Genomic DNA, 14,441 nt, shown 5'->3' with positions numbered 1-14,441 from the left:
CGAGACCCCGACCTCTTGAGCATAAGCTGCTTTAGCTGGGGATTTGGCACGGACCGACAATGACTTAGCAGTTTGAGTGCTTGCCTTGGTAAGTTCATCAGTGAAGGAGTGGAATAGTTCCTTACCCTCGAAGGGAATATCAATCACCTTGTCCTGAACCTCCTTCGAGAACTTTGTAGTATACAGCCACGCTTGGCAGGAGATGTCTACTCCAAGCATAAGACCCCGAGCGGAAGTGTTAACATGATGGGCTGCGGCTTCCAGCAGATTCTGTGCCAGAACTCTGGCATCAGATAAGCCGCCCTTAAAGTCTTCGAGCTTGTCAGGAGGAATACATTCCTAAAACTCTGCAAGCTCCTTCCACAGCTTGACATTAGCTTCTGTCAGAATACGCTCTGTATTACCCTGACGCAGCTGATGAGCCGAATTGGAAAACACCTTTTCCTCCAAGGCGCCAAGAAGCTTGTCCTCCTTGGAGAGGATCTGAGACGCTGCAGTGGAGGATGTAGAAGACGGTTTAGACTGGAGCGTAGCTGCTGACACCACCGTCGATGAGGGACGTGGACATGCAGTCAAGAATATGTCTTCAGACGCATGTAGCTTGTAGCGAGCATCAATTTTCTGTTGCCCGGAGTAAGGTTTTGCCCAGACCTTGCAGGCTTCGGCCTGGTCATCCTCTTGAAGGAATAGGTCAGTGCGCTCTTTTATCAACAGAGTAAAAGCTCCAGAAAGTACACCTTCCTGTAGAGCCAGAGGCTCGGGAATTGGGATGTCTAGCAACGCCATCATATCCACCACCAGGTCGTGAAAGGCTCTAATAGAGGAGGCGGTCATCGTTGTCGCGGTCTGCTTGGTCCTCGTCCGGTGCGGCAGGAACAGAAGAATCATTTGCAGCACGTGTACCTCAGGCCCCGAGGGCGGGATTGACTGCACCACAGAAGTCTTTAGCACAAATGACAGTGGAGGCGGGGGCCCCACTGGAAGTGGCGGAGGAGGTGCACTACCGGGACCTGCAGCGGGATTGCCGGAGCAGAGGGAAGTTTAGGTGACTTAGGATACATTTCCTTGAATAAATCTTTAAAGTATGCCTTCATTGGATCCGAATGCATAAGCATCTGAAACTTGCCAAAAAACACAGCCTCAGAAGAAGGCCTAGGCGCTGAACTGGGTAGAGGCCGCTCGGAAGGGGCATACCCCCAGGTTCACAAAGAGGATGGTTGCCAGGATGGTCCTCCACCAACCGGATCCACGTAAACCAAGGGAGCAGACATAGGAGAGAGCAGAGACCGAGCACGCCAATCCATTGGAGGGTGGAACGGGTTCTTATGATCCACGAAACATGGAAAAGACTACTCAGCCCCAAAAACAGGCCCCTCGAGACCAGCTGTTGTAAACGTTGGTGTGTGAGAGGAAGTCAAAATGGCTGCCATAGACCGCAGGTGTTGGACCGCCATTTTGTTCACGCCGGAGGTAAACTGTGTCACAGGTGTCAGTGAGTCTGTGGTCACCACGGGGGTATCAGGGGACTTAAGTTCCATTTTAGCCTTGTGACAAGGCACCTCGGCAGAGCCGGTGCTAGCAGATCTAGAGTTCTTCTGCGAGCCCTTAGACACTGCTGATGAATTAGCCCCCAGTGAGGCAACCTCAGCGGAGCCGGTACTCGAAGACTTAAGGTGTTTAACCAGCTTCTCTGTCCCCTCAGCAGGATCGGTTCGAACACAGACCTGAGTGCGGGAAGGCTTAAGGTCACCCCCTGAAGCCAGGCCCCTCGAAGGGGGTCCATCAATCTTGCTGGTCTTACAAATAGCCCCAAGACAGGGATCCTCAGGAGTACCCCCGGTACGTTTAGTCACCTTAACAGGAACCTCGAGCTGAGACTCAGTACACTTCGTTCCAGATGTGGAAACCTTGGAAATTACCCCGGTGACAAAAGCCCCAGAATTACTGGACTTAACTTTAGCCCCCAAAAGGGGAACCTCAGTTGAAGACCCAGTCACGGCAGCCCCTTTGCAGGGAACCTCAGAGGGAACTCCTGAGTGCTGTTTAGATCCCTTTCAGGACACCTCAGGGAGATCCCTGGTACCAGAGCCACTTCAGCCCCTCCCGGACCCTGAAGACCCCAGGAAGGAGTCCCCTGGCTGGAGTGCCCTAAAAAGGAAGGAACTTACTGGTCGCTTCCTTTTTTCTTCAATGAACTAGTGTAGATGTGGTGGAGGAATCCGCTGGAACACCTTCTCCCACCTCACAAGTCGACGCTGGTGTGCCCGGACAGAGAGGGAGTCGCAGTAGAAGCACAAGTCCCACTGGTGTTCCGGGCCTAAGCACTCCAGGCAAAGAGTGGCGATCCACCCTTGCGAACTGATATTCATCTTGCAAACAGGACACAAATCCCAGAAGCTCCGACATAGACGGAAGAAAGACTGTGGAACCAGAGCAGGAAAATGAAGGACAAGGGAACAAAAAGAAAAATATTCGCTAAGATGAAAATGCATCAGACCGCGCAGAGAAAAGAACTGAAGGGCATTGCGGGTGGAGGAGCTCAGGAAGGCGGGCTGCAGTCACATTCTGTGGCCCCGCGTAAAAATAAAAAGGACAAAAAGGTACATTTTGTGATGCTTTAAAAGTGCTCCGGTCCCACCCCGAAGGAAGGGCTGTCCCACAAGTATGGAAGAAAGGGGATGGGACGTAGGAGTATCTATATTGAGTCTTTTAAATGATCCACGTTCCCAGTTTCTCCTATATCAATACCTTTTCCATTAGTATGGTTTGTCTTGTGCTTAGCAATGAATGTGCTCATTTTTCCTTGGGCCAGCATGACTGGCTTCTTCATCTTGCTCTTCTTAGGCCTCGTCGTAAAGTCTATAACATTTCCTTCCTCTTGGACCCGCTCAATAAGTCAATTTGCACAGGCTGGCTGACGAGCACCTTCAGTGTTTAGGTCTTCCACTTCCTGCACTAGGGAGAGGGACCTCAAACATTTTCCAGATTACCTTCGTGCTTGGTTTGATTTTGGAAGCTTCTTGGATATTACCTCTTAGCTTCTGTGTGTTTTATTGTGCCGTCAGCTGAGGGGCTGACAAACCGGAGTAGCTAGTTGAGAATGTTGATCAACAATGTGTGTGCATAGTAATACCTCAATTCGGTATACGGAGGCCATCGAGGCAAATAAAAAAGGGGATGAACTTGACCTAGCCGACAGCTGTTTGTTTCCTGCTTCATTTGATTGAGAATCGAAAGATACTGAGCCGACTGTAGCATAAAGTGAATGAGATTGTAGATTAAAAATCTAAACAAGCGGGCCGTTCATATGAGTTCTTTTAACCCCTTAAATGCCAAGGACGAGATATCTCGTCATTGGAATTGCATGTGCAGTGCCAAGGACGAGATAGCTTGTCCTTTTTGGCACCTTGTTTTGAGCGATCCCTGCAGGGATCGCTCAAAACTGTAATCCAACCCCCGGGCTATGTGAGGGGGAGGTCCCCCCTCACTGCCAGGGGGGCTGGATTACCTTCAGTTTCACGTTGGCGTGCGTAAAGCACGTCGGCGTGAAACTGAAAGTAAAATCACTGCAGCAGCCTTTTTCGGCTGTTGCAGTGAAGAAAGAAGGTGAGTGCCCTTCTTTGTCAGCCTCAATCTCCGGCTGTATTTCAAGCCGGAGATCGAGGCGGGTATCGTTGGAAAGGGGAGATATTCCCCTTTCCAACGATACCCATTGTGTGGTATTTCTGCTCGCAGGGCGTCCGATCCGTGAGCAGCAATGTCACAGGATCAATAGAGATCCGTTTGTGACGCAGGGGGAGATGGGGCTGCTTACTAGGTAAGCGGCCCCTTACCCCCCCGTGGCCCCAAAGCATGGGGCCACAGTGCTGGAGAGCCCTGGGGGCAGATGATCACTGCCCCCAGAAGTGAAAAAGGAAAAAAAAAAAAAGGCAAAGGGAAGTGGGAGGGGGTTTGGGGCACTGGGGCCCACTAGGCCACCAGTGATATAGGAAAAAGTGGTGTCCTTGGAAAGGGGAGGTTCGCTGTTCACGGATCAGCGCAGAGCGCTCGATCCGTGACCAGCAACCCACTGGACCACCATGGAAATGTTTGTGACGTGGGGGTAAGGGCTCTGCTTCAAGTAAGCTGCCCTCACCCCCCTTTGCCCCCAAAGCATGGGGGGCACATATGTGCACAACCATGGGCAGATGGCTGATCATCTGCCCCCAGGGAAGGGGGGCAAAAATAATAAATAATAAATAAATAATAGAACAGGGGTGGGGGGCCTGGGATTTTTTTGCCCCCATGAAATGGTGGTGGGCCTCCCCCTCCCACACCAAGTGGAAAGGGGGGGCACCCCTTGTAGCCCTCCCTGGGGGCTACAAGGGAAATACACCTGTGGGAATGCACAGAGGTCTGACTTGCGCGAAGCGGCCCAGAATGCATTACCCAGAACCCCAGACAAAGTGAACATTGTCTTTTTCCTCACCAAATATCACACTTTGTTGGGGATTGTGGCTAATAAAAACTGGGGCAATTTGCGTAAGGCAGACCTCTGTGGATTACCACGGGTGTCCTCTTTTGGGAAATGCATGGGGTTCCCCGTTTTCCTTGCTGGCTTCGACACCCTAGGCCCAAATCTGTAGGTTGCCCTCATGAACTAAATGGGCAGTGGCGAAAGGCTTGGGGTTAAAAGTGGGTTACCCTTTTCCTTTTGCGCCCCCGGTAGGTGCACCCATGCATGTCAGGTATCGTTTTCATCGGGACACATGCGGGGACGAGGGAAGGTAGGCCATGTGTTGTTGGCGGTGTGTTTCGGTGAGTGGCCAGAGCGAAATATCTGAGAACTGTCTTCATTTCCAGCCAATTTCAGAGACATTTCCCTGTGTCCACTCACCGAAACACGTCGCCAACAACAGATGTCATACCTTCTCGCGTTCCCAGAGGTGTCCCGACGAAAGAGGTACCTCACATGTGTGGGTGCACCTACCAGGGGCGCAAAAGGAAAAGGGTAACCGGATGGTAACCCCCAAGCCTTTCGCCACAGCACAATTTGTTCATATGGGCAACCTACAGATTTGGGCCTAGGGTGTCGAATCCAGCAAGGAAAACAGGGAATGTGTTTTTTTTGGGCACATTTCAGACTTTGCCGGGGCTTCTGGGTAATAAATTCTGGGCCGGTTTGCGCAAATCATACCTCTGTGGATTGCCACGGGTGTCCTCTTTTTGGAACTGCATGGGGTTCCCGTTTTCCTTGGTGGCTTGGACACCCGAGGCCCATATCTGTATGTTGTGCTTGTCTAGAGAAAGTGTCAAATTCAGGTGTCGAAATAGACTCGGGGTTACCTGTGTTTTAGGCTTTCCCCTTGGCGGCCAGGTAGGGACACATGTGGGAATGCAGGAAGGTATAACATTTGTTGTGTTTGTGTGGTTTTCGTAACTTTTTGACCCATTTGCTGGTGCTCTTCGTCACACAACCCTTTCATTTCCCAAATGTGACCTACATTTAGTCGCTGCTTTAGGCACCATACACTTGTAACCTGCACAAGTCACCTACCCTTGAAAAGGTCTGCCTGTGTTCTTTCAAAAAATGGATGGTTGCCGTTCCTCACCACATTGGTTTTCCCGATTTACACATGCTAAGCGCGTCTGTTCAGGCTGTGAGCATAAAACTCCTGTGTACCATGGCTCAGTGTTTGGCTTGTGGGATTGCTTGTTTTGTTAAACACTACAAAAAATGTGTGCTTTCCTAACTGCAAGAGTTGGGGGAATGTAGAGGAGCATTGCTTTTCTCCGAATTCATAGAAGCCATTGCCGTACCAAGCCAGCCATGTCCAACACATACCGTTTTTTTCGGTCATTCTCCCGCTTTTCCCCCAATCTATGGCATTTTCCCCTACCTAGTTGTTGCCTGACCTACGCAAATCACCCCTTCCTAAACCTGGAATTTTGTCTACTTTTCAGAAATATATGCCTTTCTGTCCTCCAATTCGGCTTTCCTACCATTTTCTTCTGTTCCGCCCATGCATGTACAATTGGCAAAAATGGCCAAAATCGCTTACCTCTCACAAAACAGTTGATAACCACATCAAAATAATTTCTTTTCGTTTCCACTCAACCTGTTCTTGAAAGCCAGGAAATTGGGGAACTCAGCACAGCAAACCATTTGTTCCTAGCTCTTACATGGAAAAAACCACAGGCTTCGCTGTACATCATTTTATTGGCATTTTTTGAAAAAAACCCCAAATTTTTGCCCTTTTTGCTTATTTTCTCTCACCCCCCCTTCAGCAACGTAGGATTCCTGGGTGGAGTTACGACCGCCTACATGTGGGAAAAAGAGGAGCCAAATTTGGCAGAGATTGTAACAAAAAAGTTACAAGGCATTGAATGGCCACATACCGAAATCACCAAAAAAGGCCCTGGCACTGGCACTGGGGGGAAATACCCATGGCACTTAAAGGGTTAAGATGGTGTGGCTTGATTCATTTTGTTTATGATAATGAGCAGTTGTCTCGCATTGCAATGGACAATTTCCTTTATATTGTCGTAGAGCCCAAAGATTGACCAATACCAAATGTGGGGCCGAAACAGATGAAACGGCCAGCATGTCTAATGTAACATTTCCCAGAAAGGTACCATCAGCCGTTGGTCTTTTCCAACAAATTGTATTCACGTTGGAGAACATTTCAGGTAATTGTTTAGGAGTATTTAGTCCCGGATCGCCAGCGGAGAGTTGAGTATCCCCAGCGACCTCCTCTTTCGCACAATATATCTGGGTTGTCTAAGAAAGGAGAAATGACTCATCCAGGAAGACTGACTCTTGTAAGCTAGGTTCACCTAAATTAGATGATGCAGGGGGAATTGGCGACATGGAATTATTGTCATGCTGTCCTATAGATGCGGCTTCGAGCTGGGTGCCCGTGGGTGAATGCACTGTTGGCGAGTCTGAAGAGACGCACAGAGTACTGGCATTTCTGGATCTGGAAGTAACAGCCGTCTGAGAGTCCAAAACATTCATGCTCGCGACTGCACTGACCAGATGAGACATTAAGTTAGTATTTGAGAATATACTTTAAGAGCATTAGGACACATCTAGAACGGATGAAACAAAATGGGCTAAAGGGAATGGATGAGAAGTTATATTTGGCAGCTTATGAGGAAATCAGATTTCAGGCAGGAATGTAGCTTATTGTACAACAGAGGAGGCTCCTGCTTACTGAGTAATGTCAGATATCCAGGGGTTGATTTTACCTCCTGCACATTAAATCATTACTTTGAACCTATAAGCTACATTTTGAGAACCGTCTTTTGAATAAAACCGGGTTCAACTAGTGTACTAAAATATGATATATTAACCGAAAATACATACCTTAAGCAAATGAGGAGCTGAGATACAAATTAAACTTTTGAATAGAGGAACTACAGACTCCAAATCAGACATCTATCCTCTATTCGATTATCTTCAGCTACAATATTATCATTAAATATCCAAGAGCAGAAATAGGTACAGAGATTAACCCAATCCTATCAAATCTACAAGATATGCTAAACAAAATGATGTTATAAGCCCATTTGTGCAGCTGCAATACGAACCCTAAACCCAACAACACTCTACAACAATGGGCACTATGAAAAAAAGCTGCAAGAACTTTGGTCCCCAACAAGTAAAAAAAGACAACATTGCTCTAACTTATAGCTGGCACATGTAACATCAGCTAAAATGACAAAATATTTGCAAAGAGGGATAAACGTTATCAAAGTAGTACAACCGGAGCTCACATGCTTCACGTTTGTAGCCTGCCGAAACTGGCAAACTTCTGTTTTAAAGCCTTGAGGATATGCCAGCCTTGCTCTAAATAGAAATTGTATGTGATGTTAATACGATTATTCTGGGGAAAATCTCTATCGACTGCAAGTATTTCCTTTCATGTTGATTAGTTAGGCAAGACTTTTTTGTTAAGAACTGGATCAAAAACAAACCACTTGACATTAATGCCTCAAAACATCTGCTAGAAGAATAGTACCATGTGAATGGAACAAGTTACTTACCTGTAACTGTTGTTCTCCAGCATGGGTCTGGCATGGATTCACATGCTCATGAATATTCCCCGTCGTCAGGCTGGGAATCCTCGGTAAAGAAAAAACCAGTATCAGTTTCGTTTCTGATCTGTCTTTCGTAGTAATAACCAATCACTGGTCTCTGCGTCATACTGACCACAGCCAATGACTGCCCTCTACCTAAGCACCGCCTCTGGCAGCCATCTTCAGATTTGGAAGCACGTGAAGTGGCAGTATGACCAAGTGAAGAGCCGCAGAGGGGTAGGCGGGAGGGTTCGCATGTGAATCCATGCCAGACCCATGCTGGAGAACAACAGTTACAGGTAAGTAACTTGTTCCTTCTCCAGCATGGGGTCTGGCATGGATTCACATGCTCATGAATAAAGAATACATAGCAGTACACACATGCACAACCACGGGAGGTGGCAAAGGCTCAACATTAAGCATCACATCAACTCAACATTAAGCATCTTACCTCCTCACCAGGCTCACCTCAGGCGAACAGGTTGCGCAGCACTGCTTGGCCGACCCTGGACTCCTCCCTGGAATCCCGGTCGACGCAGTAGAATTTCGTGAAGGTGTGCGTCGACCTCCACGTAGCAGCCCTGCATATGTCCAGCAGGGGCACACCAGATAGGAACGCCGTGGTAGCTGCGATCGCTCTGGTGGAATGGGCTCTCGGACGGCCAGGCAGCGGTCGGTTTGCCAACCGGTGACAGCACATGATACAGCCGGAGAGCCATCTGGAGATGGAAGCCTTCGAGAGAGCCTTCCCCTGATTGACAGGTCCAAAGTTCACAAAGAGTTGTGACGTCTTCCGAAAACCCTTCGTGCGGTCCACGTAGAACTTCAGCGCTCTAGCTACATCCAGCGAGTGCAAAGTCCTCTCAGCCGGCGACGAAGGCGACGGGAAGAACACAGGTAACACCAAGGGTTCGTTGAGATGGAAGTCCGACGGTACCTTGGGCATGAAGGAGGGGTGCGTCCTGAGCACTACCCTCGTGTCGTGGAAAGTCAAGTACGGGGCCTTGCAGGAAAGGGCCTGGATCTCTCCCACTCGTCGTGCGGAGGTGATGGCCACAAGAAAAGCAGTTTTCCACGATAGAAACTTCAACAGAGCCGAGTGCAGAGGCTCGAACGGAGGTCCCATGAGCTTGGTCAGCACTACGTTGAGCTCCCACGCCGGGGCCGGAGCCTTCACCGGCGGGAACGATCTGAACAGTCCCTCCATGAACTCTTTCACCAGGCGATGAGACCACAAGGACGTCCGTCCCGTGGTTCTGGTGTATCGGGAGATCGCAGCAAGATGAATCTTGATGGACGCGTGTGCCAGGCCAGCTTTGGCCAGCGTCAGCAGGTACGGCAGTACTTGGGGAGCCGTAATCCGTAGAGGGTTAATCTTCTGTGCGTGGCACCAGACAGAGAACCTCTTCCATTTGTGTCCGTAGCATTTAAGAGTCGAGGACGCCCTGGCCTTTGCAAGAATCTCTCTGCAGTCGGCCGGTATGTCGTATCCTCCAAACTCTAGCGCTGCAGGAGCCAGGCCTGCAAGTTCAGCGACTTCGGGTCGTGGTGGAGGATGGCGCCTCCTTCCCTGGAGAGTAGATCCGCGTCCGCCGGCAGTTTGATCGGCGGGGACGCTGACAAGTCCAGAAGGTCCGGGAACCATATCTGCCTCGGCCACGAGGGTGCGACGAGGATCATCCTGCACCGTGACCTCTTGAGCAGGTTGACTAGCCGGATTAGCAGAGGCAAGGGAGGGAACGCGTAGAGGAACAGGCCCTCCCAGGGGAACGAGAAAGCATCGCCCATGCTCCTCGTCTGGGGAAACCTGCTGGCGAACCTCCGTCACTTGGTGTTCGTCGCCGTCGCGAACAAGTCGATCTGGGGTGTGCCCCACCGTCGGAAGAGACGATCCACCAGATCCTGCCGTAGTTCCCACTCGTGGCACGAGCGCAGCTCCCTGCTGAGTGAGTCGGCGATGGTGTTTTTTATCCCTGCCAGATGAAACGGCACCAGAAAAATCCTTTGGGCGACGGCCCAATGCCACAGGTCCTGCGCCTCCTTGGACAGCGCTGGGGACCTGGTTCCGCCCTGTTTCCTGATGTAAAACATGGTGGTGGTGTTGTCGGTGAAGATCCTCACCACCTTGCCCTTGAGGGACGGAAGGAAAGACCTGAGAGCCCAAAACACTGCACGGAGCTCCAGGACGTTGATATGCAGGGACTTCTCCGTCGGGAGCCAGAGTCCCTTTGCGTGCAGATTTTCGGTGTGCGCTCCCCACCCTTCCAGGGAGGCATCCGTAGTCACCGTCTCCTGGTGGGCTGGGGTCTGGAAGTCCATGCCCGCCGTTAGATGCGCGCGGGTGCCCCACCACCGTATCGCTCGTCGGAAGTTCTCGTCGAGCTTGATCCTTTCCTCGAAGCTGCCCGTCGTCTGGATCCAGCGCGCATCCAGGAATTCTTGCAACGGGCGCATCCGGAGCCTGCACATGGGAATGAGGTAAATGCAGGAAGACATCATCCCGAGGAGGGACTTGATGGACCTCACTTTGGCCGCGTCGGCCACCAACATCCGTTGCACCTTGCCCAAGATGGTCCTGGTCCTCTCCTCCGACGGGGAGGCCAGAAGGGACACTGTGTCGAGCCTCGCTCCGAGAAACAGTGCGACTTGCGCGGGCACCAGGTGGGATTTGGCGTAGTTCACGAAGAATCCCAGGTCCGTGAGGAGTTGGACGGTCCTTGCCGTGTGAACCACGGCGAGTTCCCTCGTCTTGGCGCGGATGAGCCAGTCGTCCAGGTAGGGGTAGACGTGGATCCCCTCGTGGCGCAGCTGCGCCGCCACCGGTGCGAGGCACTTGGTGAATACCCTGGGTGCCGACCGTAGTCCGAAGGGGAGGGCTCTGAACTGGTAATGACGCCCCTGGACCACAAACCTGAGGAATTTTCGGTGCCCCTTTAGGTGGGGAATGTGGAAGTAGGCATCCTCCAAATCCAACGACGATAGGAAATCCCCTTCCTCCAGCTGGCCCAGGACGTGCTGGAGGGTGACCATCCGGAACTTCTGCGCCTTGATGAACTTGTTCAGACGTCGGAGGTCTAGGATGGGGCGCCATCCTCCCGTCTTCTTCTTCACGAGGAAGTATCTCGAGTAAACTCCGGAGCCCCGAAGCCTCTTTGGGACGATTTCGATGGCGCCCTTTCTGAGCATCGCCTTTACCTCCAGGAGAAGTTGAGGGACGTGAAGTTCTTTCCTGGCCACGGGGGGGACACGCGGGCACCTTCTTTGAAACTCGAGCGCGTGGCCCCGGGCCAGGGCGTCCAGAACCCAACGGTCGGTGGAGATGGACTCCCACACGCTGACGAAGCCCGCCAGCCGGCCTCCCACCGGGGTGCTCCGGTGGGGGCCCGACCCCACAGCCGGTTCAATCCTGCTTGGACGCGGCCTTGCCGCCTTGACCTCCTGGGCGACGACGGCGGGGTCCGCTAGACTTGCCTCGTCCTCTGTAGGCCTCTTGCGACGACGAGCGGGCCGCTTGACGGTAGGAAGCGAAACCGCCGCCGGAACCTCTGGAGGCGCCCTTGCCTCCGCTGCTCCGAAAGGGCGTCCGACGTTGCTGCAGAACTCCGAGGGCCCGGGCCGTCTCAGTATCCGCCTTGATGGCCTGAAGGGAATCGTCCACTGTCTTCCCAAACAGGTTGTTCCCGTCGAAGGGCATGTCCAGGACTCTGGTCTGGACGTCCTGCCGGAAATCCGTAGCTTTGAGCCATCCACGACGTCGAAGGCAAACGCCGTTGCCCAGCTGGCGGAACCCAGTGTCGGCGATGTCCGTCGCCACGGTGATGGCGTGGTCAGAGGCCACCTCACCTTCTTGCAGGATCTCCAGGGCCTCCGCCCTCTTGTCGTCCGGCAGAAAATCCAGCAGGGGAGCTATCTTGTACCAGAGCTCCCTGTCGTAGCGAGCCACGATAGCCAAGGCGTTGGCCGCTTTAATCGTCGTCGCTGCCGACGAGATGACTCTACGTCCCATAGCATCCAATTTCTTTCCCTCGCCGTCCGGCGGGGAAGTCGATGTGGAGGCCGCACCCCCCCCCCGCTTTCTTCCTGGCTGCCGCGGAGACGACGGAATCCGGGGTAGGCTGTGCCCGGAGGCACAGGGGGGCCGTGTCCGGGACCCGGTACTTCTTCTCGTACCGGTCTCTTCTAGCTGGCGTCGTGGAAGGGTTCTTGAGGAGGGAAAGGCCCTCATCCCAAATGTCGTCCAACAGAGGCACTGCGAGGACCGTCTTCCTCTTGGCCTCGCGCCGCTGATAAAGGAAGCCTTCCTTTTTCTTCTCCTCAGGGCAGAGTTGGAAAAGCTCGGAAGCCCTGGAGATCATGGAGTGGAAAGATCCGATCTCGTCGGGCGGAGAAGCCCTGGCGGGAGGCGACGACGGAATATCCTCGTCGTATGCCTCGTCGTCCGTACCCGTCGCTGCCGAGTCAGTCCCCGTATCATCCCCTCGGGTGGACGGGGGAGAGGGCTGGACGGGGCGCGACGGTTGAAAAGGAGGTGGTGGATGGATCCTTCTTTTCTTGGTAGGGGGAACACCAGAAGGTCCCGGTTCTGGGTCCCCCGACGGGAAAGGTTCTTCCGTCGGTAACGGTAGTCTCGTACTTATCTCGGAGCATAAGGACTGTATGGCCAACAAAATGGCCGCCGAGTTGTCTTGCGGCGCTGGCAGAGGGGAATCCGACGGGCGAGCAGGGGCCCCGTCGGTATCCTCGACGATGTCGTCGTCGTCACCTGCGTCGGGGTCCATTCCGACGGGCTGGCCTTCTTCCACGCCTAGGCCGTGGCTTAAGACCTCGATCAGCTCCTCTTCTGAGGTTGAGGCCGAATCTACGACGACGCCCTGCCCCCCCTTCTTCTTCCCCACGGGGGGTTTCACGGGGGTCCTATCGATGGGCACAAAAGAAGACTCCCTCCGAGGAGGCAGGGAGATTCTGGGCCCCGAGGTCGCCACCACTGGCGCAGCCTCCACAGGCTGAGCCAGGGCCGCCGCGACCGTTTCGATAGAGGGCTTGGTCGGATGGATCAAGGCCTTCACCACCTTAGGTGCGCTCACCGCCTTATCCTTGAGGGAGGGGGCACTGCCACGCTCCTCCTCTGCCTTAGAGCTCGACCGGGGCCTCTCCAGGAGCTTCGCCGGGTGCTCGGCCTTCCTCTTACCCGACCCAGAGCGTTGGCTCGTGGTTGATGGTGCCGGGGAGGGTGCGCACTGCCTGGCGCCCGTAGAGCCCGACCGTTCGGCGCTCCCGGTGCCAGCGGACTCGCGGTGCTTAGCCTTATGTTGGGCCCCCGTCGCCGGGGCACCCTCAAAGGTCTTAGAAGACCGCTCGGGTTTCTTCTTCTTCTCGCCAGACGGGCTCTTACCCTCCAGCCAGTTGGCGAGACGTTGATGGCGGTCCTTCATGGTCCGTTCCGACATGTTGCCGCAAAACGCACAGTCCTTTTCCACGTGCGTCTTGTCCTCATGAAGGCAGTAAAGGCAGAAAGAGTGTTCGTCCTCCTTAAAGACGTTCTGCAGCTGGCATCCAGGGCAGACCCTGAACAGCTTTCCGGGCGTCGAGCTTCCCTTCTCTTGGGCCATCTCCGAGACCGGGCCTGAGAAGCTTCTGGAGTCCTCCGAAGTGTAGCTCGACGAAATCTTCACCCTTGAGGGGCGCAGACGAATCCGACACGGGTCCCCGTTGATCGGATGTAGGATCGGTGGAGCTTGAGGCTCTTTTGACCGAAAGAAATCGAGTTTTTGTGAAAAAACACGAAAAAATAGCACTAACGCTCGAGAGCAATAGCACGAGGATCCCAACACATGAACGTGCGGTAAAAATCTGAAGATGGCTGCCAGAGGCGGTGCTTAGGTAGAGGGCAGTCATTGGCTGTGGTCAGTATGACGCAGAGACCAGTGATTGGTTATTACTACGAAAGACAGATCAGAAACGAAACTGATACTGGTTTTTTCTTTACCGAGGATTCCCAGCCTGACGACGGGGAATATTCATGAGCATGTGAATCCATGCCAGACCCCATGCTGGAGAAGCGATGTTATGACAACAAAAAAACGAATATATGCTTAATAGACACAAGTGGGTTTATTCTCCTTCACTGCTCAATAGCAGAATAAATACAAGGGTAGCTGTGTACTCTTGATTGTAAACTCCCAATTCACATTTCCAGCATTAACATGATGTTTGCTATTTGGGAGTGGCTTCCACTTGGACGTGGTGAGAAATGGGAGCCAGTAGTGCCTACTCTGAGCGAAAAATGCATAAATGTGCAAATCTCCTGCTTCTCCTCTGACATTCTCTTTTTGTTTCATGCTCGCGTCCAAAGACTGAGTTAGGAGATCCCGGACAGAGGT

General features: G+C 52.7%; 1 protein-coding gene across 1 annotated transcript in view; it reads right to left on the bottom strand.

Annotated features, from left to right (window-relative positions):
• Positions 1-14,441, bottom strand: part of PRKAR2A (protein kinase cAMP-dependent type II regulatory subunit alpha) — a 1,246,928-nt gene that overhangs the window by 769,452 nt on the left and 463,035 nt on the right. The window lies entirely within an intron of this gene.

Source organism: Ambystoma mexicanum, chromosome 2p (genome assembly GCF_040938575.1).
Source record: "Ambystoma mexicanum isolate Mex_15411 chromosome 2p, UKY_AmexF1_1, whole genome shotgun sequence".
Classification (NCBI taxonomy): domain Eukaryota; kingdom Metazoa; phylum Chordata; class Amphibia; order Caudata; family Ambystomatidae; genus Ambystoma; species Ambystoma mexicanum.
This window is presented reverse-complemented; position numbering and strand designations above follow the sequence as displayed.